We start from the raw sequence: 24823 nt of genomic DNA, 5'->3' as shown, positions 1-24823 counted from the left end.
CTGCCCGTCTTCACTTTCTTCTGAGGGCAGCTCTTCAGCGTACTCAAGTGAACTCCATGATTTGCACTACGAGTAACTGAAAAGCCATAGGCAATACTCAAGGAGGTCGGGAGCTTGGTTTTTTTTTTTTTATTACAGGTGATTTGCTTTTAATTATCCTTTATTTTGTTGCTTAGTTGTTTTGCTTTACTTTTTCCTCTTCTGTAGTTTTGACTGCTTTTGCTGAAGTAAGAGTTTTCTTCTCTTTTCTTGTCTTCATAAAGGTTGCTGAGATGGAAGTGGTCTGATTCCAGAGAGAAGAGATTGAGTCCTGCAGCTCCATGAGCTCCAGTTAGTGTATGGTTAAAAAAACAAAATGAGTAGTGGAGAGCCCCAGTTCCAACATTTGTATTAGAAAAAGAATTTTACATTCTCAAAGTCAAGGGAAAAATATAAATACCATTTTATTTGTAATAGGACTATACTTTGTAACAGGACTAAGTGGTTTGGTTAAGATCAGGGAGAGTGCAAGTCAAAGTCAAGGCCATCTGAGTTCTGTTTCAACTGCTCACAGGCTTGCATAGAACCAGGGCTTGGCTGTGTTGGGAGGTGCTGTCACTCAGCAAGGGACAGCAGCTTCGTGGGATAGCACTGGATAAGTCAACTGCACTGTTGTAGCTCCAACACCTGCATTTCTTGTCTACACTGCATTAATACAGTGAGAGTGGGCAGGAAAACAATGCTTGGCCTTGCTCAGAGCAAAAGCAACCCACAACACTTGTGAACAGCTGCAAGCAGGTGTGTATAGACATAGTATGTCACAGGTTTATAGAAGGTTAGAATGGTGCTGGAAACATCAAAATGCTCTCATGTAGTCAGACAAAGACTCACAAGACAGCAGAAGAATTAGAATGGAAATCTGTGAGTGCTAACTCATGGCCATTTTAGCCCTTTGCATGGGTTATCCCTGCATGGGGTAATGTGGGACCCTAAAGGGACCCGCCTGCCCCAAGTAAGCAACATGAAAGATTTCCAGGGAGAGACCTCTGGGCGAGCAAAGCAGAATCCTTCTGTGGAACTACCAAGTAAAACTTAGATTTTTTTTTTTAACAAATATTTGGGAATCATAAGAAATCTCAAAACACTGCCTCCATTTTATTTTAAGTGTAGTTTAGCTTCATCTATGTATACTCATCTACTGCAGGAAGCAATTGACAACCATTTTCCAGAAGTTTAATAACCTGCAGTTTTTAACTTAAAATATTGACATATTTCCATTTAAGATAGGTAACTGCTAGGGAGGTGTGAAAGACTAGACACCAATATTTGAGATTTTAAATCCAGTATTTGTAGTAACTTGACTTTGGCATTTAAAAGAATTTGTTCATGTGATTAATTACTCAAGCTAAACAAGGTGGCAAAGGGTTTATAAAAGTATCAGAGTCTAAATAAGCTTATTCAGCTTATTTTACTATGTGTTTAGATGATGTTCCCTTTTGATATCATTCAGTAGTAGTAGATGCTTTATCATCCTCAGGTTTGGTATGGAACCTAAGAGGGCAATGTAAAATAATACACTTTCCAGTTCCTTCAGTATCATTTATTTTCCTGAACATAGGATAAGTTTGAAAGGACCCGAGAGTTTTATTTGTTACACTATACACACCAAGGGTCATAATCCCTCCCTTCCTTCCACATGTCTGGCACTTCAGAGGGCCAATATGGTCTAGTGGGATGAGCACAGGACTGAAAACCAGGAAACCCTGTTTATAATCCTGCAGCTGCCTGGGACTTGCTTTTAAACTTCAGGTAAGTAACATTGGGCCCAACCCTGTGAGGTGCTGAAGCCCTCAGCTCCTAGTGAAAAAAATGGAAATTGGTGCTCAGCAAGTTGCAGAATCAAGCATTTAAGCTGCCCATGTCTCAGTTTCTCCATCTGTAAAATGGAGATAATTATACTGACCTCCTCTGAAAAGTGCTTTGGTGTTTACTGATGAAAAGTGCCAAATAAGAACAAGATATTATGAATTATTAGTATCTACAAAGCGTTTTGAAGACATAAATTACTCATTATAATTGGCCCAGATTATCCTTCAGAGATGCACAGATGTGGAGAACTCTACACACATGGATTTCCCCTCTCCCACACAGGAAGAGGGCTCAGTCACATCCACAGCACCTTCCCTTCCCGACCCTCTGGTGCCCAGGCTATGGGTAGGGGTAGGGGAGCACACACATTATCCCTTCTACTGCCCCTGTGGAACTGAATCAGAAAAGATAATATGGCTTCAGGCTGTATTATTTCCACGGGACTACACCCCTCTCCTCACCCCATCTGCATCCTGAAGCAGCAGCAGCCAAGGAGAGTCCCTTGTAGCAACTGACTTCTGCAAGAGAAGGTGGAGGCCAGAAATGGTGTGGATACACAGACCTACCATCTGGATGACCCTGGCCACCTTGGGATCTACAAGATTTGGGGACAGAGTCTGTGGCATTTTCCACAATGTGGTAAACCCCAGCCCCTGACACGATGATGGGTTTTGGAGGGGATGATCTAAATCATTCTTACTATGCCAATGTGAAGAATTCACAATGAAATTCAAAAGGCTCAAAATCTGAGCTTCTTCCACCCCTTTACTACTCTGCACATTCATGAGTAAAATTTATTACCCCTTGATGAAGATCATAGAATCATAGAATATCAGGGTTGGAAGGGACCCCTGAAGGTCATCTAGTCCAACTCCCTGCTCGAAGCAGGACCAATTCCCAGTTAAATCATCCCAGCCAGGGCTTTGTCAAGCCTGACCTTAAAAACCTCTAAGGAAGGAGATTCTACCACCTCCCTAGGTAACGCATTCCAGTGTTTCACCACCCTCTTAGTGAAAAAGTTTTTCCTAATATCCAATCTAAACCTCCCCCACTGCAACTTGAAGATAGACTCCCTCTCCACATAGGCCTTGATTTTGAAAACGTAGCCACTCAGGGGTGACCTGCTTGCTGTCTGTGAGGGACCCAGGTTGGAAACTACAGCAGGAAAGCATTGTGAGGCACCCAAAGTTATAGGGCAGGTGGACATAACCACTCACTGGTCTGGATTGCTCCCCAGAATGTGATAGCCTTCTATTTACTTGGTTCTCTTTACGCAGTTTCCTACAGGATGGATTCGACACACGCAGTACCTTTTTCTTGATGCATCTTGTTCTTTTAATGAAGTCACAATCTCTGTTTGCATTCACTGCTGCCCATCTACTATCAGATGTGGACTGCATTGCACCATTTAAGTAGATTAATGTTCTTGATGGACCTTACTACAAGTCCCTCTTCCAGCTGGACACAGCAATCAGGTTGACTTACACTAGCCAACAAAAAGTTTAATCCTCAATTCCTACATCTTCAATAAATCTGTCTATAGAGAGCCACTGCTGAAATTCTTTGTAGTTTATGTCATATTTTATAAAATCCGTTGAGTCTGCCCCTTGTGTTTTGACTTTTTCTGAAGAACAGAGACTCTCTTGAGGGAAAATTTGAACCTTGGCATTTATCTTTCCATGCATTCAGATAAGCAGTTGTGAAATCTTCTCTCACAGGAATATCGTTCCAGTGAGATATTTACTTTCTCTGGACTGACAAATGAGACAGCTAAATATTGATATCTTGCAGTGTTAGTCAGCTGGAAGTCTGTTTGCAAATAAAGTGACAGGGCCTAGTCCTAACTCATAAGAACATGAGAACGGCCATACTGGGTCAGACCAAAGGTCCATCTAGGTCAGCATCCTATCTTCCAACAGTGGCCAATGCCATCTGCCCCAGAGGGAATGAACAGAACAGGTAATCTTAAAGTGATCCAATCTGTGTTGCCCATTCCCAGCTTCTGGCAAACAGAGGCTAGGGACACCATCCCTACCCCTCCTGGCAAATAGCCACTGATGGACCTATTCTCCATGAACTTACCTAGTTCTTTTTTGAATCCTGTTATACTCTTGGCCTTCAACATCCTCTGGGAAGGAGTTCCACAGACTGACTCTGCGTTGTGTGAAAAAATACTTACTTTTGTTTGTTTTAAACCTGCTGCCTATTAATTTCATTGGGTGACCTCTAGTTCTTGTGTTATGAAAAGGACTAAATAACACTTATTTACTTTCTCCACACCACTCATGATTTTATAGACCTCAATCATATCCCACCTTAGTTGTCTCTTTTCCAAGCTGAAAAGTCCCAATCTTATTAATTTCTCCTCATATGGAAGCCCCTCCATACCCCTAAACATTTTTGTTGCCCTTTTCTGAATCTTTTTCAATTCCAATATATCTTTTTTGAGATGGGGTGACCAGATCTGCACGCAGTATTCAAGATGTGGGCATACCATGGATTTATATAGAGGCAACATGATATTTTCTGTCTTATTATCGGTCCCTTTCCTAATGATTCCCAACATTCTGTTTGCTTTTTTGATTGCTGCTGCACATTGAGTGGATGTTTTCAGAGAACTATCCCCAATCACTCAAAGATCTCTTTTTTGCATAGTAACAGCTAATTTAGACCCCATCATTTTATATTTATAGTTCGGATTATGTTTTCCGATGTGCATTACTTTGCATTTATCAACATTGAATTTCATCTGCCATTTTGTTGCCCAGTCACCCAGTTTTGTGAGATCTATTTGTAGCTCTTCGCAGTCTGCTTGGGACTTAACTATCTTTTTGTATCATCTGCAAATTTTGCCATCTCAACTCAAACAAATGTCCCACTGAAATAAATGGGAAGCAATGTATTTTATTGGATCAGCTTCTGTTGGTGAAAGAGACAAGCTTCTGAGCTCCACAGAGCTCTTCCTCAGGTCTGGGAAAGGTAACCAGAGTGTCACAGCTAAATACAAGGTTGAACAGACTGAGTTAACACAGTCTGCAAGAAGCCATTCAAAATGAAGTGGACAGTTAACATCTCTGCAGTCATAGGACAAAGGAGAGTTAGTGGGTTACAGATTGTTGTCATGAGACATAAAACCAGTGTCTTTACTGAGTTCATGATGTTTGGGATCTAGCAGACTTATGAATTTAATTTCCCAAGCTCATCCTTTGGAGGTGTTGTGCAGGTTTCCTTTGAAGATGAGGACAGATAGGTCCGATATGGAGTGATCGTTTTGTGAAAAGTGTTTGCCCATGGATGATATGGTGCTTGTCTGTTATCATTTTTCTGTGTGAGTTCATGCAAGAGCATAGTCATGGTTTAGCTTCACCCATATGGTTGTTGGTGGCGCATTTGATGTACTGGATGAGGTACACCATGTGTTACAACAGGCATGGGTAAGATCCATGGATCCTGAAAGGTGTGTTGAGACACATATTGATCATCATAGTAGTGGAGATATTGCTGCAGGTTTTGCAGCTGTTATGGCAGGGTCTGGTGCTGTGTTGAGTGGGTGTGTTCTGGTCTATGGGGCTTGTTTGAAGGCCAGAAGAGGGGGGTTAAGGAAAGATTTCTTTCAGGATGTGGTCCCCTTCAAGTATGGGTTGGAATTGTTTGATACTCCATTTAGGGGTTCCTGTATGGGGTGGTAGGTGACAACTAGGGGTATGCTGTCAGTGGGTTTTTTCCCCTGTATTGAAGCAAGTTCTCTCAGGGTATTTCAATGGCCCATCCATGATGCAATCTACTTCTCTGGTGGAGTGTCCTGTTTGGTGAAAGGCAGTTTTAAATGTGTTAAGGTATATATCCCAGATTTTCTCTTCAGAGCATATTCTGTGGTATCTGAGTGCCGGGCTGTAGATATCATCATTCTTGGTGTTTTGGGGGTGGTTACAGGATTTATGAAGGTAGGTGTAGTGATCCATGGGTTTTTTGTATATGGTAGTCTGTAGGGTTATATTGTTGAAGCTGATCATGGTATCCTGGAAGTTGATGCTTCATGGAGTGTTTCAGAGTTTGATGGATGGGTGGTAGTTGTTGAAGTTATGATGGAAATCATAGAATCATAGAATATCAGGGTTGGAAGGGACCTCAGGAGGTCATCTAGTCCAACCCCCTGCTCAAAGCAGGACCGAGCCCCAATTAAATCATCCCAGCCAGGGCTTTGTCAAGCCTGACCTTAAAAAATTCTAAGGAAGGAGATTCCACCACCTCCCTAGGTAATGCATTCCAGTGTTTCACCACCCTCCTAGTGAAAAAGTTTTTCCTAATATCCAACCTAAATCTCCCCCACTGCAATTTGACACCATTACTCCTTGTTCTCTCATCTGCTACCACTGAGAACAGTCTAGAGCCATCCTCTTTGGAACCCCCTTTCAGGTAGTTGAAAGCAGCTATCAAATCCCCCCTCATTCTTCTCTTTCGCAGACTAAACAATCCCAGTTCCCTCAGCCTCTCCTCATAAGTCATGTGTTCCAGTCCCCTAAACATTTTTGTTGCCCTACGCTGGACTCTTTCCAATTTTTCCACATCCTTCTTGTAGTATGGGGCCCAAAACTGGACACAGTACTCCAGATGAGGCCTCATCAGTGTCGAATAGAGGGGAACGATCACGTCCCTCGATTTGCTGGCAATGCCCCTACTTATACAGCCCAAAATGCCATTGGCCTTCTTGGCAACAATTGCACACTGTTGACTCATATCCAGCTTCTCGTCCACTTTAACCCCTAGATCCTTTTCTGCAGAACTGCTGCCTAGCCATTCGGTCCCTAGTCTGTAGCGGTGCATTGGATTCTTCCGTCCTAAGTGCAGGACTCTGCACTTCTCCTTGTTGAACCTCATCAGATTTCTTTTGGCCCAATCCTCCAATTTGTCTAGGGCCCTCTGTAACCTATCCCTAGCCTCCAGCGTATCTATCTCTCTTCCCAGTTTAGTGTCATCTGCAAACTTGCTGAGGGTGCAATCCACACCATCCTCCAGATCATTTATGAAGATATTGAACAAAACCGGCCCCAGGACCCACCCTAGGGGCACTCCACTTGATAACAGGTGCCAACTAGACATGGAGCCATTGATCACTACCCGTTGAACCCGACAATCTAGCCAGCTTTCTATCCACCTTATAGTCCATTCATCCAGCCCATACTTCTTTAACTTGCTGGCAAGAATACTGTGGGACACAGTGTCAAAAGCTTTGCTAAAGTCAAGGAACAACACGTCCACTGCTTTCCCTTCATCCACAGAACCAGTTATCTCATCATAGAAGGCAATTAGATTAGTCAGGCATGACTTGCCATTGGTGAATCCATGCTGACTCTTCCTGATCATTTTCCTCTCCTCTAAGTGCTTCAGAATTGATTCCTTGAGGACCTGCTCCATGATTTTTCCAGGGACTGAGGTGAGGTTGACTGGCCTGTAGTTCCCAGGATCCTCCTTCTTTCCTTTTTTAAAGATGGGCACTTTTCCAGTCGTCCGGGACTTCCCCCGATCGCCATGAGTTTTCAAAGATAACGGCCAATGGCTCTGCAATCACATCCGTCAACTCCTTTAGCACTCTCGGATGCAACGCATCCGGCCCAATGGACTTGTGCACATCCAGCTTTTCTAAATAGTCCCGAACCACTTCTTTCTCCACAGAGGGCTGGTCACCTCCTCCCCATGCTGTGCTGCCCAGTGCAGTAGTCTGGGAGCTGACCTCGTTCGTGAAGACAGAGGCAAAAAAAGCATTGAGTACATTAGCTTTTTCCACATCCTCTGTTACTAGGTTGCCTCCCTCATTCAGTAAGGGGCCCACACTTTCCTTGACTTTCTTCTTGTTGCTCACATACCTGAAGAAACTCTTCTTGTTACTCTTAACAATCTGTGAGGGTACTTAAGTTGGCTGTCTAGAGGATGAAAATGTCACTGTATCTCAGGTATATCACTAGTTTTGTATTGCATTTTTCCAGAAATTATTCCTCAAGGAAACCCATAAAGAGGTTGTCATATTTATTTTGAATGGTTTCTTGCAAAAAGTGTTACTTAACAATCTGTTCCATCTTGTATTTAGCTGTGACACTGATTAGCTTTCCCGGACCTGAAGAAAAGCTTTGTGGAGGTCAAAAGCTTGTCTCTTTCACCACCCTAATAAAAGATTATCCCACTCACCTTGTCTCTTTCATATCATGGGACCAACACAGCTACAACAAACACTGCTCAAAAAAGATGAGCTGAAGAGACAATGGGAGGGCTTTTCAAAAGCACGTAAGAGTACCAGTGACAATGAAGGTCCCTTTGGAAACCTGTGATCCCAAGTCAGTTAAGCACATTGAAAATCTTTTCCATTTTTTCAGATCTAGATTGGATTAAATTTCAGGCTAGAATTCAAAGTTAGAGGCCAAGAATGAACCAGGTGTAGGGCTCAGGCTTCCATTCAATTGCACTGAAATCTTTCAAACTGTACTTGTAAAAATTTGGCTCAAAGTGACAGAAATCATGTGAGATCAGATGTTTTGGCCATTTGGGGAGGAGGCTATTTTTCTGGTTCTGAGCGTGTGATGGAACCAAAATAATAGGGACAGGTTGTTGGTTTTTTCGGCGGGGGCAGTGGGGAAATGAACCAGGGGTTCAAATCCAGACCTCCCTGAAAACTGATAGATTTAATAAGATTCAAGGTACTGACCCATCTCAAGTGAATAATGATTGCAGAGTCAGGTGCAAACATTCTAGAAGTTCTATCCCAAAATTTTAACATTACTTGTGCCTGAGAAAGGAATGAGTAGGAACTCTGGGATTTGGCCCTCGAAGTTCATTAATAAACACTTCTTAGAGGTATTTGTACTTAAAATACAGGAAAAGGAAAATAATGCATCAGTGCACTAACCTCTTTTTGATAATCCTGAATACATATCCGGTGCATGAATCAATAATTCAGCACAACAATAATCAAACTTGTCAGCAAGTTAAAGAAGTACAGGCTGGATGAATGCACTATAAGGTGGGTAGAAAGTTGGCTAGATTGTCGGGCTCAACGGGTAGTGATCAATGGCTCCATGTCTAGTTGGCAGCCGGTGTCAAGTGGAGTGCCCCAGGGGTCGGTCCTGGGGCCGGTTTTGTTCAATATCTTCATAAATGATCTGGAGGATGGTGTGGATTGCACTCTCAGCAAATTTGCGGATGATACTAAACTGGGAGGAGTGGTAGATATGCTGGAGGGCAGGGATAGGATACAGAGGGACCTAGACAAATTGGAGGATTGGGCCAAAAGAAATCTGATGAGGTTCAATAAGGATAAGTGCAGGGTCCTGCACTTAGGACGGAAGAACCCAATGCACAGCTACAGACTAGGGACCGAATGGCTAGGCAGCAGTTCTGCGGAAAAGGACCTAGGGGTGACAGTGAACGAGAAGCTGGATATGAGTCAGCAGTGTGCCCTTGTTACCAAGAAGGCCAATGGCATTTTGGGATGTATAAGTAGGGGCATAGCGAGCCGATCGAGGGACGTGATCGTCCCCCTCTATTCGACATTGGTGAGGCCTCATCTGGAGTACTGTGTCCAGCTTTGGGCCCCACACTTCAAGAAGGATGTGGATAAATTGGAAAGAGTCCAGCGAAGGGCAACAAAAATGATTAGGGGTCTGGAACACATGACTTATGAGGAGAGGCTGAGGGAACTGGGATTGTTTAGTCTGCGGAAGAGAAGAATGAGGGGGGATTTGATAGCTGCTTTCAACTACCTGAGAGGTGGTTCCAGAGAGGATGGTTCTAGACTATTCTCAGTGGTGGAAGAGGACAGAACAAGGAGTAATGGTCTCAAGTTGCAGTGGGGGAGGTTTAGGTTGGATATTAGGAAAAACTTTTTCACTAGGAGGGTGGTGAAACACTGGAATGCGTTGCCTAGGGAGGTGGTGGAATCTCCTTCCTTAGAAGTTTTTAAGGTCAGGCTTGACAAAGCCCTGGCTGGGATGATTTAATTGGGGATGGGTCCTGCTTTTGAGCAGGGGGTTGGACTAGATGACCTCCTGAGGTCCCTTCCAACCCTGATATTCTATGATTCTATGAAAGAAAGGTAACAACAAGAAGAGTTGCAGGGGTAGAGGCACAGAACCTAGCCATGCAAGACTTTGCTCACTTTTATCATTGCCACATAACACACACAGTTAAACAACTGAGCTACAGCCTTGGAAAAAAATGCCATTTCTTTTGGAACTAAACTTAAAGAGCAAAACAAAAACATCATGACTTTAGTAGCTAATCCCTATTCAGCCTGGATCTTTCCCTTTGTTCTGTTAAATGGGATTGAGTTCTCTAGTTCTGGTTAAGATATTTAGCTATTTTCCACAAGACAGCTTACCGTCTCATATTTTTTAATTTTGCCTGTCATCGGCACTTTTTTCTTGTTAACGTCAACTTTTGTATTTAAATAGGAAAATATATTGTCAAATTAATCCAAAAAACAGAACTCCATGAATCACAAAACTGCTATAAATATTAGATCATGATTTACTCTCCAAACAGACTTCAACCTTATTAAACAGAAGCCATAAATTAGCTCTTCAAATACAAAAAGAAAGTTGTTCTTCACATAAAATTGAAGCCTGATCAGGACTACTGCCTTACACCTAACCCAGATGATTTTAATTAGCAGCGCTACTGAAAGACAGGTCACTTCTTCAGTCATTCCTTTAAATCCAGCATGCCCTCTGGATGGATTAGCTGAATGAAGTAGTTCTTAGGAGGGGGAGATTGGCGCATGATTATTTTCCCCTTTGTCAGTAAGGCTGCCATCCAATGCCCACTCAAATCTTTGAGAGTCTTTCCATGGGCTCTGGGTCAGTCCCTAAATCAGTGGCACCGATCAGTGGGCTGTGTTTATCTGAAAGGAAGTGGTTCCTAGCAATAGAAGTTGCACATTATATCAGCTCAGGAAAAGCCCTGGAGTTCAGGGGTGCACAGTTCACAGGCACCAACAGACGTAAAAGAAGGAAGAGATCCCTCCCTCGCATGTGCAGTCATCGATCAGCACTTAGCTATCCTGTCCTATGTGCTTATACAGTCCCCATTACCATTGTATCTGAGCAACTCACAATCTTGGAGTGTACTTATAATACTCCTGTGAGGTAGATAAGTTACCCCATTGCCAAATGGTGACAAAGGAAGAAAGAGACGAAAGGCCAGATTTTTAAGATGTAACAAGGCACCTAAAGATGCATCTAGGCACCCAGTGGAATTTTCAGGCATTAGGGGTCTAGCTGCATCTTTAGATGCCAAGATACCTTTAAAAAGCTGTTTGTCGATCATTTGCTCAAAGGTCACATGCAGAGTCAGTGGCAGAGCTGGGAATCCCAAGTACCAGGCTAGCACCCTGACCACTGATCCATCCTCCCTCCTCTGGCAAAAGGAACCTTAAAAACCAATACTTTGGCTTGAGTGGAACCCTAGGAAGCCTGAACAATGGAGAGGGATTAACTCACAAAATGTTCTAAATCTGCAGATGGTAAGGAACAGAACCAGTCTGGTATTCTCTCTCCACCCTAGGCCTTGTGACCACCCCTGAAAAACTACCGTGAGTGGAACTGGGGAGCAGCTGCTGTACACAACAGGCACTTCTCAAGATTCCCATGGATTCTCTCCTCCCCTTCTCCCCAAAAATCCATGCAGGAATTAATGATGCTAAAAGCAATACTAATTCCTAAAAAAATCCTCTCCCCTGCTTCTGGTTCTCAGACGCAGGGGATGTGGTCATCACAGCACCACCTTGGGATGGAAGGCCTACAAACCAGTGCCCTGAGGTAGTCATTAGGACAGTCCTATAGATACTGGTAAACTGCATAGCATGGGGGAAATGGTCACAAGGCTGATAACCCCTCACTCCAAGGGGATCTCTACAGAGAGCCATCATGCCAGTACCACAGATACTTTCATTTAGTTTTTCCACTCCCAGGAAGGTCACGTAGGTCCTGTAGTCCATCTCACCCTTGCTACAAAAGTATCTCAGTGGTTTGAGCATTGGCCTGCTAAACTCAGGGTTGTGAGTTCTATGATTTATTCCAATATACTGTCTAGGACTTTGTATAGTCTACTTTTAAATGGCTCAAGCAGAAAGAATATATTGTTGATATTATCATTAAGTAAATGTTCCCAGTATTCAGCTACATTTTCCTCTGTTTAATTTTATTACTCCTATTTCCATTACTGCCTTTTACCAACCTAATTCTTGGTGCATACTTGTCGACTATTGTGTCCTCCCACCATTTAGCCAAGTGTTTTTAGGCTGAGTGTACATCAGCCAAACCCAAGATAAGGCTGGATTGAGCAGCCTTTCAAGCATTACTTTCTGGGACCGGCAACTATCTGAAAGGGGTTTCTTTTGTGAAAGAGGCTTTTGTTTAAAACTTTTTAAAGAGACAACAGATGTTGAACCAGCATGCTTATTTTGAGGACTTCACCCCATAGTGCTTGAATAAAGAATATTTTTTTTAAATGAACTCACAAGTGGCGTTTTGGAGATGGTGCCTGATGACACCCAACCCACAAAGAGACTGTGTAATTAAATACAAAGTTTATTTGTGTATTGAACGTGCTAGACGTGGTATTCAAATGTGTGATCACATGTTTCCATCAGCTGCTGGGTCTCTTCATTATGCTGAGTGCAGGCAGGTTAAATTCACTCAGTCAAAATGGTGACCTTTAGGATACAGAATGCCAGCCATGTCCAGCATTTATCATTTTAATAAATGGAATGGATCGTGGCCCAAATATTAAAAAATGTTAAATTAATAAATAGTTATGGAGCTAAAGCTATATGTAGGCACGCAGATACTGTCAAAGTGGATTGATTTTCCAAGGTGCTGAGCACTTGCAACTCCCATGCACCTCTGAAATTCCAGGCACCTTTATTTAGATGCACAGCTTTAGACAACCAAGAGTGAAAATTTTGATCTAATCATCCATTCCTGTAGAGTATTGGCAATTAATTGATCTTTAACTATTCATGGTAAATAGGCCCAATGGCCTGGGATGGGATATTAGATGGGGTGGGATCTGAGTTACTACAGAGAATTCTTTCCTGGGTATCTGGCTGGTGAATCTTGCCGATATGCTCAGGGTTCCGCTGATCGCCATATTTGGGGTCGGGAAGGAATTTTCCTCCAGGGCAGATTGGAAGAGGCCTTGGGGTTTTTTCGCCTTCCTCTGTAGCATGGGGCACGGGTCACTTGCTGGAGGATTCTCTGCACCTTGAAGTCTTTAAACCATGATTTGAGGACTTCAAGAGCTCAGACATAGGTGAGAGGTTTATTGCAGGAGTGGGTGGGTGAGATTCTGTGGCCTGCATTGTGCAGGAGGTCAGGCTAGATGATCATAATGGTCCCTTCTGACCTTAATATCTATGAGTTTATGAGTCTTTGAATATGGAACAGTGACATAGATCAGTCTCTGGCAGTACCACAGTCGTTGCAAATCTAGTCTTGATCTGCAACCAGTCTGACAATGCAGTTATACAGTTGTCCTATTCTCAGATTCAGGGTTCAATTTTCAAAAGTCCCATTTTCAATAGAGACAGGCATTTAGGAGTTTCAGTCCCATTGTGTTATAATGTGACTTGGGCTCTTAAGTGCCTAAGTCTGTTTTGAAAATGGGATTTAAGCACTCCCAAAAGTACATAAGAGCCTAGGTGGTTGTGAAAATTTTACTCCAAAACTCTATTCAGTTGTTAGGGCTAGTGTTGTGTTACATGGTTCTGAGGGACATTTTGTGAATTGTAGAGTTGGGGGAGATTGACTGTACAGTTATAATTTTTGCCATTTTTTCCCAACTGACTTTTTGTATCCTTTACCATAACAAACCAGTCTCCTAGTTATAATACTACCACTCTTAGAAACTAAGGATAATATCTCATATGCAGATGTCATAACACAATCCCACAGTTAAAGATAAACCAGTTTAATGCATTAATGATTTAAATTACAGCATAGTAGCCTAACATCAGATTCTAAACACTGAGATACCATCTACTATATACTGTGGAGTTCAGGGCCTGATCTAATTCCCATTGAAATGAATGGAAAGTTGGTTTCAATAGGAGTTGGATCAGGCCGTAACTGAATAAGCCAGCATACATCTTCTTTATATAGATGCAGTTGTTTTAGCCATTGTTGATTAGAGGATTGTACTACACATCATTTACTAAGGTAATTAGGCAATTTAATTGCTTCCAGTAACTGAAATCATCATCATAAGCCTGATCAGAACTAGTTCTTAGCATTAAATTGTAGACCATTTGGTCCCGATTTTTAAGCTAGCTCTCAATCTAGCTTCTGATATTGCCAGCACAATTTTCTGCCTGTAATGAAATGTGGGTGTAAAATTTCTGGTGCAATTATTTACATCCCAAATTGCATGCACTTAGATGTTCAGCAGTTTGATTTGCAGATGCAAATAGACACCTGTAGTCCTGATTCCATGTCTCTTAATCTAAGCACGAGACCATACTTTGTAACCTACAAGGAACATTGTCAAGGAGATGGTAATGGTCTTTTTGTTAGAAGACACTATTCCTTCTCTTCTCAAAGCAGTGAAGCATCTTAAAAAGCTAAATCTGGATTTCAAGGACCAGGGTGCAAGTAACACTGTAATTTCTCCAGCCAAAATGAAGGCTGTGGAAGTCTTTCCACTGATATTAATGAGAGTTGGAGCAATCCAGAAGTACAACACATATCCATACGCCACGAATGACAAGGAGGCTAGAAGATTTTGAGACTTAAAGAAAGACATGCTTGACGATGCTATGGAACCAATTGCTGAATGAACTGAAGTCTGTACCAGACAATGTTTCTATGAAACATCTCTCTTCTTTTGGACTACAGTATGCTTTCTGATTCAGGACCCATCCTTTAGAAATGTTGATTTGTGTGTCCTGTATGTTTTGCTGGCATTTTTCTTGCAACTCTGTTCAGAAACAATGATCCGAATATTCTCTCTTTTTAAAAACTTTTGATTTTTTTGATCTGTTTAAAATGACTCCTGCTTTGGAAGCCATTGCTGGCTTGGAATCTGTACTTCTTGTGAAATGATGTATTGCTATTTTTGTTCCTTATTTCCTTCTGTGCTGGAGGATTTGTTTATGTACGATGATTTGTTCCTGGTCACTGGATGGGGATTTAGTCTATTGAAGGAATATTTTCTGGAGTTGAGTGATATTGGGAAAGGATGGTCGTTTAGCCATACCATGCTCCAGATTTTGAGCTTCTGCTTTTTACATAACTGACAGCTTTTTCAAATCTAGCTGTTGCTGATAAGTGTACTATAATGTTTTACGATGTATCTTTGCTCTGCCTGGTTCCCTTACGATATTAATCTTTTATGTGCTTCCCCTTGTGTCCTTGCTGACCAGGACATTGACAAAAAGGTAAGTGGGTCTTCTGTAATACTTTATTGATTTATAGTTAGTGAGCAAAAGGATTATATTCTTATAATTGAAGGCTCTGTTTTGAGTCTGATACTTATATACAAACTAGCAGTTTACACAAGCTGAGGATCTGCTCCATGCTGCTTTTGAAGTATATGCATTGAAGATTATGTTTATTCACTATTTGACCACATAGTGCATGCATTTAAAACTTATGATTTCACACAAATAAAAAAATGTGGCTATGGAGAAAAAAATTCTAAAGCAGATAGAGTAGTTTTAAAAACAGCAGCTTGGAGCTTTAAAACTACGTAATTACCCCTTAGCTGTAGCAAAAGTTAAAGAAAGTAAAAGGTCTGGATGAAACTGGATGAAAAGGTGTTGCATCATGGATTCACCATGAGTAATAGTAACATTAAAAAATATCAGTATCTCTCTTCAATTTAACCAAACACCAAATACCTAAAATCAGAGGTTAGGACTTGTGAACAGCCCTTGAAAAGTCAAAATACATAAAATTATCCTCTTCAGAAAACAAAGAATAATAATAGACCCATGCACTTGACCAGGTGTTTTTTAGAAGCATCATTTAACTCTATGGTGTCCTTGGTAAAGTTAGCTAATATAATCAAGCAGAATACCGAATATATCCTCTGTGCAGTCCCAAATTTGATCTAGCAGGAGCATAGATAAGATGATCTAATGCATCTTTTCCCCTCTCTAAATACAATCATTATTATGTGAATATAATATAGATATATACACATACACACACATTTTATTCTGTAAAGGAACTAATGTTTGGCCAATTTTTCAATAGCACATATCAGTAAAATCCCAAACATATCAAACTGTGAGCTGAAGTGGGTAGTGACTGAAAGATAAGGCATTCAGAGCATGTAAAATTACCTAAACAAAAATGTTATGTATGGCTCTAAGTAATGTTATTCTTTTTTTCCTAACCCTTAAATAGAGTCACTAAATGATACTTCCAAATTTAGTTATATTTACAAATGGACTAAAGTGCACAGTTACAGAGGGACACTGGCTAGAAATGAGGCGAGAAGCGCATAATTTAAACTCATATTGGTGCCAGCACAGACCAAATTAACTCATTGTTCAAAGTTTATTACTGGGGTATTTTTGGTCAAGGGGAATTCTCTTCTTTCCCTAAGAGACAAGTTCAGAGAAAGTGTTTTTTAATAACATCCTCCAATTCTGGCATTCAAGCCTTCTGCAAGCAGTCAGGACAAGCCATCCTTTCTTTTTAAAATGCTAGGAAATAAATATGCAGCTGAGTTTTGCTGGGAAAGTGATTTTCAAGATAGTTTGTATGGACTTCTCAGTTTTTAAAAACAATTTAAAAAAAGAATTAGTAGGTGTGCCCTGAAATATATGGTTCTTGCTAGAGGTTACTTAGAATCAACAGCACTGACCCCTTAACAAAAGCATCTTAAGATATGAAAAAGTTCATAATGAGATTTTCAGTTTTTATAACTAAAATCAGGAGGAGCATTTTCTAAAGATTGTCATTCTGCAGTCAGTTGTCCTATTATTCTCCAAAGAGTTCTCTCACCCTGGGATTTCCAGGGAGCTTTCTAACATCTAAGTACTTTGCTGTATAGTATCTGTCACATTGCATCCATCCCCTGTATCTGAGCAGAGAACCATTGTACAACTGTAGAATCTGAAAAGACATTCCAAGTAGTAAGTAACCTCAAGAAAATCAGATGGATGATCATGATTTATAGAAAATTAAAGAATTATTTTTGGCAGAAGCATACTGAAGCCTGTGTAAAACTGATCTGGGCAGGGGAATGATGAGTTCAGAAAGTAACATCAATCCACAGAATCACGGTTGGATGAAGACAAGCTACTGGCTTAGCAAGATTTTGATTTAAAAAAAAACCCAGCAAGGAAGTATTGTAGATATTGCTAGATTCCATTGAGAGGTGCATCTGCAGCACACATGGGCATACCCAGCATGGGTGGTGGTATGGGCTAGCTGTCCAACTACAACCTACATACTCGACCATAACCTATGCCGCTGCCTATACTGTCATAGCTACACTGCTACTTTTAGCACGCTAGCTCCATCAAAGCGACACATGCTGCCCTCACCCCTCCTGACTGCAGTTTAGTGTGTTTAGAATCGCATCATTTCTATGAAGATGCTTATAGAATTCAAGCCAAACAAACCAGGGAGAACCAATAAGGTAAATCTACAGGCCTGTGTCTACTTTTCATTTCTCGGTCTTTGCTTGGGAGGAAAATTCTCTACCAAATGACCTTTGGGCTCCAAAGCAGCATAGTTAGCTTAACTTTTCATGTCATAGTGCTAGTATTTAAGGGCCAAAACAGGATTCACAAGCAGAATGCCTGGGTTCTTTTCCACAGGCAGTATGTGCCCTTGGGAAAGTCACTTAGGCCAAAATATTAAATCTCAGGAGTCTAATGCTAGGGCCCTAAATCCATATTTTGGGGGAATAAATAAGGGTCCTGCATTTTTCAGAGGTGCTGAGCACCCACACCTCCCACTGAAGCAACTGATGGTCTCGTTGTTAAACTCTGCTGGAGTTTGGATGCTCAGAATATCTAAAAATAAAGAACCCTTATTTAGGTGTCTGACTTTAGACTCCCAATGGCTGACTTTCTCTGTGCCTCTATTTGTATCTATAAAATGGAAATAAAAATTTTAAAACTAAGTGAAGATCCGATATTATATAAGAGATGAATGTTAAGGATCTAAACCTGAAAAAAGGAGTGGGAGATTAAGACTTTTAACTCTGCCCTGTAGCGACACTAGAAGAGGAAAATGTATTAGAGACGGGGGAAAGCTAATGTGCCTTTAAAAAGAAGTTATCTATCAGGGACCACAAACACTAACATTTCTTGATCATAATTGTATGATTATTGCACAGTGTCACTAGAGGGCAGAGTTAAGGTTGTCTGGGTGCCTTAAATGAAATTCTGACCACATGGAAGTCAATGAGAGTTTTGCCATTCAGTGCGGTCAGGATTTCACCCATACATACTTTAACATGTTTGGATTTTTAAAAAATGCAAATGTAACTCTGAATATCCTGGCTTTGTAATACTCAGTTTGGGTATACTTACAACATCCCAGTAATTTCTTTAATCTGAAGTTACTGATTTGGACTCTAAAAATTAATTCCATTTTTTCTCTTGGATATGTATGGATATAAATTACTTGATCCTGAGCTCCTAGAAACTTGTTGATTAAATGTAATCTATTTCATTTCCACATTAAAATGTAGCGTGTGTGAAACTTTGCTGTCTGGTTAACAGCTATTGGTCTCTTGTTTCCGGGTTTGTTTTTGTCACTATATTTCCTATATTTAGAGTTGCATGTGTTTTCTTTCAACAGTTCTCTAGATCTCATTTTGCAGACGGTTTTCACCAAGATCATGAATAATTAGGTATAAGATAGTGGTTTTGTAACCTGTAATCAGAACTGAAAATCGTAATGATGTTGTTTGCACTATTATAGTTTAAGATTGTATCAGTCTTTCCATTTTAAGCCTCTACTTTTAAGAACTGATACCTGGGACACTGGTTTTACATTGGTGCCAAATATTTTTGCACGTTTTCAACAAGAAAGAATATTTAATTTTTAAAGTTGAAACAGTTACATGATCTCAGAAAAAAAAAACAAAAAAAAAAACCTCTCTCCTGTAACAAAAAAATTTCCCTGATTTTACACCTCGTACTGCACTAATCATACTTCAGCCAAGGAAGGTTAGATGGGATTCCCTGCAAAGCCCTGTAGTGCTGGTCCTATAGGAGATGAAGGGATTAACTAGAGAGTGACTGAAAGTACTTCCTTTCCCCAGGAGCATATTGTGTTGCCTCCGAATAGCTCCAAGGTTTTTTCTGCCCTGAGGAACAAAAGAATCAAACCTAGATCTTTCATGTTGAAGAGCATTAATGATAGAACCACTATCTCACATACACTGTCATCTGAAATGTTGTAGACCTTGGGCCAGATTCATACGAGGGTCTTCTTCTAGCAGAGCTTCTGGCAGAAGACCCCAGTAGCAGGAAGCCCTCCAGGTGAGGCGGTTGCATAGGTGAAACGAAGCAAAAACTTCCATCTGCGGGAGCTGGAGTGCTAAGGGGATGGCAAGGCCTGAAAAAAAAACTTGGTAGGGTGTCCAAGAGATGTGCTGATGCAGGGCTACCCCTCAACATCTTCCACTTGTGGGAGATCTATGCAACCTGGTTTGTAAATCAAAGTTGCTCTCCCAACAAACCATCAACCAGAAAATATTGCAAGCAACACTGTCTGCCTTCTCCTGTTCCTTCTATGCCTTTAGCAGGATAGAACCACAGTATAATTTCACTAAAAGTAAGCCCCCCAAACTCCCAAGCCTTCTGTCATTTGCCTAGTAGGCTTATTCAAATTCAGCCCATAAGAAGCAAGGCCACAAAGACCAGCTTCTACCCATTCAGCTAACCCTCTCCCTCTGCAATGCTGCTGGTTTTGCTGATCTCACTACTTAGCCTTCAGCTATTCTTGACCTTTCAGATGTTTGCTCTGCTCTGTTTTAGGTCATTCTAATTAGGTTAAAGTATCCAAAAGTTAAAATGGTTGGTAGGGCACCAGCCTGGGGCTCGGGAGGCAGAGTTTCAATTTCCTGCTCCACCCCAGACTTCCTATAAATTGGGGACAATAGCACTGTCCTACCTCACCAGGGCATTGTGAGGATTAAATACATTAGATTCTGAGACTCTCAAATAATGTAGTAACAGGGGCCATATAAGTGTGATAGATATAAATCTCATCCAAAGCTTCATCCAAACTGCATGAGCCCCTTGGGTTTGTAAAATTAGGCAGAAACCTTGTGAGAATAGGCTTTCTCCTGAGATTTCCAGCATTTTTACTTCCGGTACCAGATGGAAATACAGCAAGACAGACTCTTGATATTTTGGCACTTCCAATTCTGGTCCTTCTTTCCAGTATTGCCCCCGTCCTGTTGGGGTTATGATCCAAGCCTGGCCTGCAGAGCCGCTTGGCTGAGGTGTCTTCCTGTGCTGGGCCCGCTGCCCAGGGTCCCCCTCGCTCTCCCCAGCTGCTCACCGCACCCAGCTCCAGACTGCTCCACCACTCAGTCTCTGCACTGCTGCTACTGCTCTGCCTCCAGCTCCCTGGGCTGCTTCTCTGGCCCCTCTGGCTCTGGTTGCTGCAGCTCTGCTCCCATGACAGGTCTGCTTCTGTGACTCGGCTCCCAGCACTGACCTGCTTCCTGGTTGCTGCAGCTCTGCTCCCAGGGCAAGTCTGCTCTCTCTGGGCTGTGCCTCTGGCTGTGGGGCTGCAGCTCTGCTCCCAGGACAGGGGCTGCTCTCACTGGATCTGGCCCAGCTCTGTTCCCCAGCTCAGCTTGGACCCCTGCTTTCTCCTTAGCTCAGCCCCACTCTGTCTGACCCAGGCAAATCCAGCTCACATAGAGGACGGGACCTCCCTGGCCTCCTGACTCCCCGATTAGCCTGTCCGCCCTGTCATTCAGGCTGACCTGGAGCATTGGCCTCTCCCCATTGTTCCTGGGGGCTGTCAGTCTCAGGGTCCTGATTCCCCATCGACCCTTCCCCCTTTTAGTACTGGGAGCTAGCCAACCAAAACATCCCCACTGAATATTAATAAGGGGGCAACAGTCCCCTTACACATATACACCAGAACAATAGTGAATATTTGCTATATTTGTTTGGTTTGTGAAAATCTGGGGCCTGATTCTGCTTTCTCTAAGTTTTACAGTAGTGGGACTGTCCATTGGGGCAGAGCCTCAAGTATGCTCCAGTCATTTTGCACTGCTCCAGGGGTGCACCTCAACCCTAAAGCCAGCAAATACAGCCCCTTCAGATTTTTCTTGTGTAGGTACGTTCTCCGGCAGCATACAGCTGCCATAACAGTTCATGTGCCGCACTTCTCCCTGTCCTCTGTAACAGCTTCTGGGGTTTCTTGGTAGCTAGCAGAGGTGGTAGCAACCTCATGGGTTTGCTTCACCCTATATTGTATCTAAGAGAGCGCCCATATTAAGGATAGTGTCCTGCCAGTCTTATTCATGCAAGTAGTCCCACTGATTTCACTGCGAGTAATCAAACTAATCAAAATCCATTCACTCCACAGAGAGCTAGCTCATAGAATCATAGAATATCAGGGTTGGAAGGGACCCCAGAAGGTCATCTAGTCCAACCCCCTGCTCAAAGCAGGACCAATTCCCAGTTAAATCATCCCAGCCAGGGCTTTGTCAAGCCTGACCTTAAAAACCTCTAAGGAAGGAGATTCTACCACCTCCCTAGGTAACGCATTCCAGTGTTTCACCACCCTCTTAGTGAAAAAGTTTTTCCTAATATCCAATCTAAACCTCCCCCACTGCAACTTGAGACCATTACTCCTCGTTCTGTCATCTGCTACCATTGAGAACAGTCTAGAGCTATCCTCTTTGGAACCCCCTTTCAGGTAGTTCAAGTCCCTTTGCCTGTTTAGGAGGTGCAAGGGTGGCCCATTGGCATACCAGCCACATAGGAGATGCCTCCACACCCTACGAATCACAGAAAGGGTCTCTAGCCCCACAGTTGAAGTAGGCTAGGGGTCAGGCCAGAAGATCCACAGAACCACTTTGGGACTGCTCCAGTAAACTCCTGACCCCATGCAACCGGTGCATAGGCACTGTGACCACTCTTCCAACTCCTCGACTGGAGTAGCTACTCTAAGGGGCAGTGCAGAAGCCCTGCACTCTAATTCTGGGTTGGACTTCGCTAGCTGCGCTGCATTCCACGCGCATAGACCGTGAGCACCGGGGCTGTATGGTGTTGATTTCACCCTTAAATAAAGAATACTCTCCTGAGTAAAGCTTTGCAGAGGCAGGCCCTTAAATAAGAGTCATTTTTTTGTCCTTTGCAAACTTTACAGGTGAAACCCTTGGGAATGTGACCCAATCTAAGCAGAGAGCTCATAAACATTTGGGAATAGATTCTATACTTCCCCGTAGTTTATTGGTGAATTAATTCTAATATATTCAGATTACATCATGAAGTGCAATGTAAAAATATTTCAAAAAGTGTGTCTTAATAGGGAGTGAAAATCTGATGAACAGCAGTAATTCAGAGAAGGAACCCATGGTCCATCTCCTATTTATTTGGAAACATTATTGCCTTAAAAACCGTTAAATATATTGCTGTTTTTATGGCTCAAAAATCTTTATTTTGAAGATTTTTATTATTCTCTTACAATAAACATAGATTTACAAATGGTTTAAGCTAAAATGGATCATTTACTACCAACAGTGCTTCAGGCACATCATTGATTAATCCAAGTGTGATAAAACAACCTAGTGTTTATTATTCTCTTAAAGTCGGAGTTAAATCTGCATACTTGGAAACACTGAAGCAATATCTTAGTCCAGAGCTATTGGAGTATGAATTATTCAAGTCTAGTTTTTTTTTCCTTTTACATTCATGAATCCCCAGAATGCTTTTGTAATATATATTAGTGCAAGCCATGTTTCTAATTATTAAAGAAAAAACAAATCAGAAGGCACTGTATATGTGAGGGGGGGGTCAATGTTTTATTTGTCTTCTTTTGAGAAGAAGTATGAATCTCCTTGGAAGTAAGTCATTCAATATTTGCAGTATATTTAAAGTTGTGGTCCACAGAGAGAGTACAGTTTGCATAGCAACATTCCTCAGTTCAAATCAGTTTTGCAAATAAACTTCTTCTTACATCCTGTTAGACTGGAAATACCCAAGATATACCCATTCAAGAGCAGCACTGGCAACTTACCAGAAGCCTGTGGGCCACAACTCATTTTGAATAAATGCAGCCAACTGCCAGAGTAGAAATCTTATGTGCATGTGTTCTCCAGAACAAGATTCACGCAGCTGAGTTAAGTTAAATGCTTAACTTGATTGCACAAACATTTGTGAACAGGTCCATTGCCTTAACTGCTGCAAAATGGCATAGGAATGCCACAGAGGTACTTTGTAGAACAGGTCAAAAAAAGCAAACACACACAACAATCATGCTACTCCTGGATCCTATTATTTGTACTTAAAAAGAAAAGGAGTACTTGTGGCACCTTAGAGACTAACCAATTTATTTGAGCATGAGCTTTCGTGAGCTACAGCTCACTTCATCGGATGCATACCGTGGAAACTGCAGCAGACTTTATATACAAATGATCTCTGTGTGTATATAAAGTCTGCTGCAGTTTCCACGGTATGCATCCGATGAAGTGAGCTGTAGCTCACGAAAGCTCATGCTCAAATAAATTGGTTAGTCTCTAAGGTGCCACAAGTACTCCTTTTCTTTTTGCGAATACAGACTAACACGGCTGTTACTCTGAAACCTATTTGTACTTAGTGTCTTCTCCAGCAATACCTATGCAGCTTAGTGGTGCTCTCGATCAACCCCAGGGATTGAACTGAGAAAACATGGTTCAGTGGTAGAGCACTGGAAATTCAGAAAAGCTGGCTTCTATTTCTGGCTCTGCCAACTGAACTGCTGTGGGACCTCATGCAACTCACTGCATCTACTGTACTTCTGTTTCCCGTCCACCCTCCTGTCTATTTAGATTGTATGTTTCTTCAGGGCAGACAATATTTCTTACTATGGGATTGTTCTAGGCACCATGCAATCAGACCTCAGTCTTTGGTGGGATTCGACTGTAATAATAACAAAGACAGAATTTTGAAAAATTCATCATCTGCCTGTAACCATTTCACTTCTTGCCTTTTTGCTCCTTAAAGTATGCTTGTTTTCCTTACCAATAATTAACGCTTAATACAAGAGTGACACTCATTTAGTCAGGATGCTATTGCATACATGGAGCTATGATCATAAGCATACAGAACATCAGTAAAAATACACCACCTTTTCTGTAATAATATAACAGGAGTTAATACTTACCAGATGGAAGGCAGGGAGATACAGCAAGCAGCAGTCAGTCACAAAATGGCTGCAGCTTCTTGGTTCTGTCCATTTTAAAGGGGCAGCCCCAGAAGGACATGCTGGAGAAAAGGCTCCTGTAAAAAGACAATTAAGTGAGAAGAGCTGGTAGGGACTTAGGCCAAGATCCACAAAGGGACTTTGGTATTGCTACACCTAACTTTTAGGTGCCCTGAAAAATCATGGGAATCCACAAACCCTGGGTCTGGCGCTTAGGCTCCCTATACAATGCATGAAGAGAGATAGGCATCTGAGAATGGGATCCACAAAAGCCGGCACACTAGATGAGCAGTCATCTAACCTAGCCAATAGCAGCCACCACCAAAGAGGGGTGTGTCCTTAAGCAGGATTGCCAACCCCCCTGGTTTCTCTCGGAGTCTCCCGGAATAGGGGTCTCTCTCCTGGAGGCTACTGAAGCCAAACCGGGAGATTTTAGGCCACTAAAGTCTGGCGGCACAGCAGGGCTAAGGCAGGCTCCTGCCTGCCCTGGCGCCACGCCACTCCTGAAAGCGGCCGCCATGTTCCTGTGGCCCCGGGGGGTGGGGAGGGGGATGAGGGGGGCAGGTGTCTCCACACACTGCCCCCAC

The 24823-nt window shown here is 42.1% G+C and overlaps 1 protein-coding gene across 1 annotated transcript in view; it reads right to left on the bottom strand.

Annotated features, from left to right (window-relative positions):
* SPON2 (spondin 2) overlaps positions 1 to 24237 on the bottom strand; it is a 94704-nt gene extending 70467 nt beyond the window's left edge. The window contains exon 1 of the transcript XR_007356529.2: positions 24198 to 24237. The gene's annotated coding sequence lies outside the window, so the exon portion shown is untranslated. The remainder of the gene's footprint in view (positions 1 to 24197) is intronic.
* Positions 24238 to 24823: the final 586 nt, after the last annotated feature.

This window comes from Caretta caretta, chromosome 4, assembly GCF_965140235.1.
Source record: "Caretta caretta isolate rCarCar2 chromosome 4, rCarCar1.hap1, whole genome shotgun sequence".
Classification (NCBI taxonomy): Eukaryota; Metazoa; Chordata; order Testudines; family Cheloniidae; genus Caretta; species Caretta caretta.
This window is presented reverse-complemented; position numbering and strand designations above follow the sequence as displayed.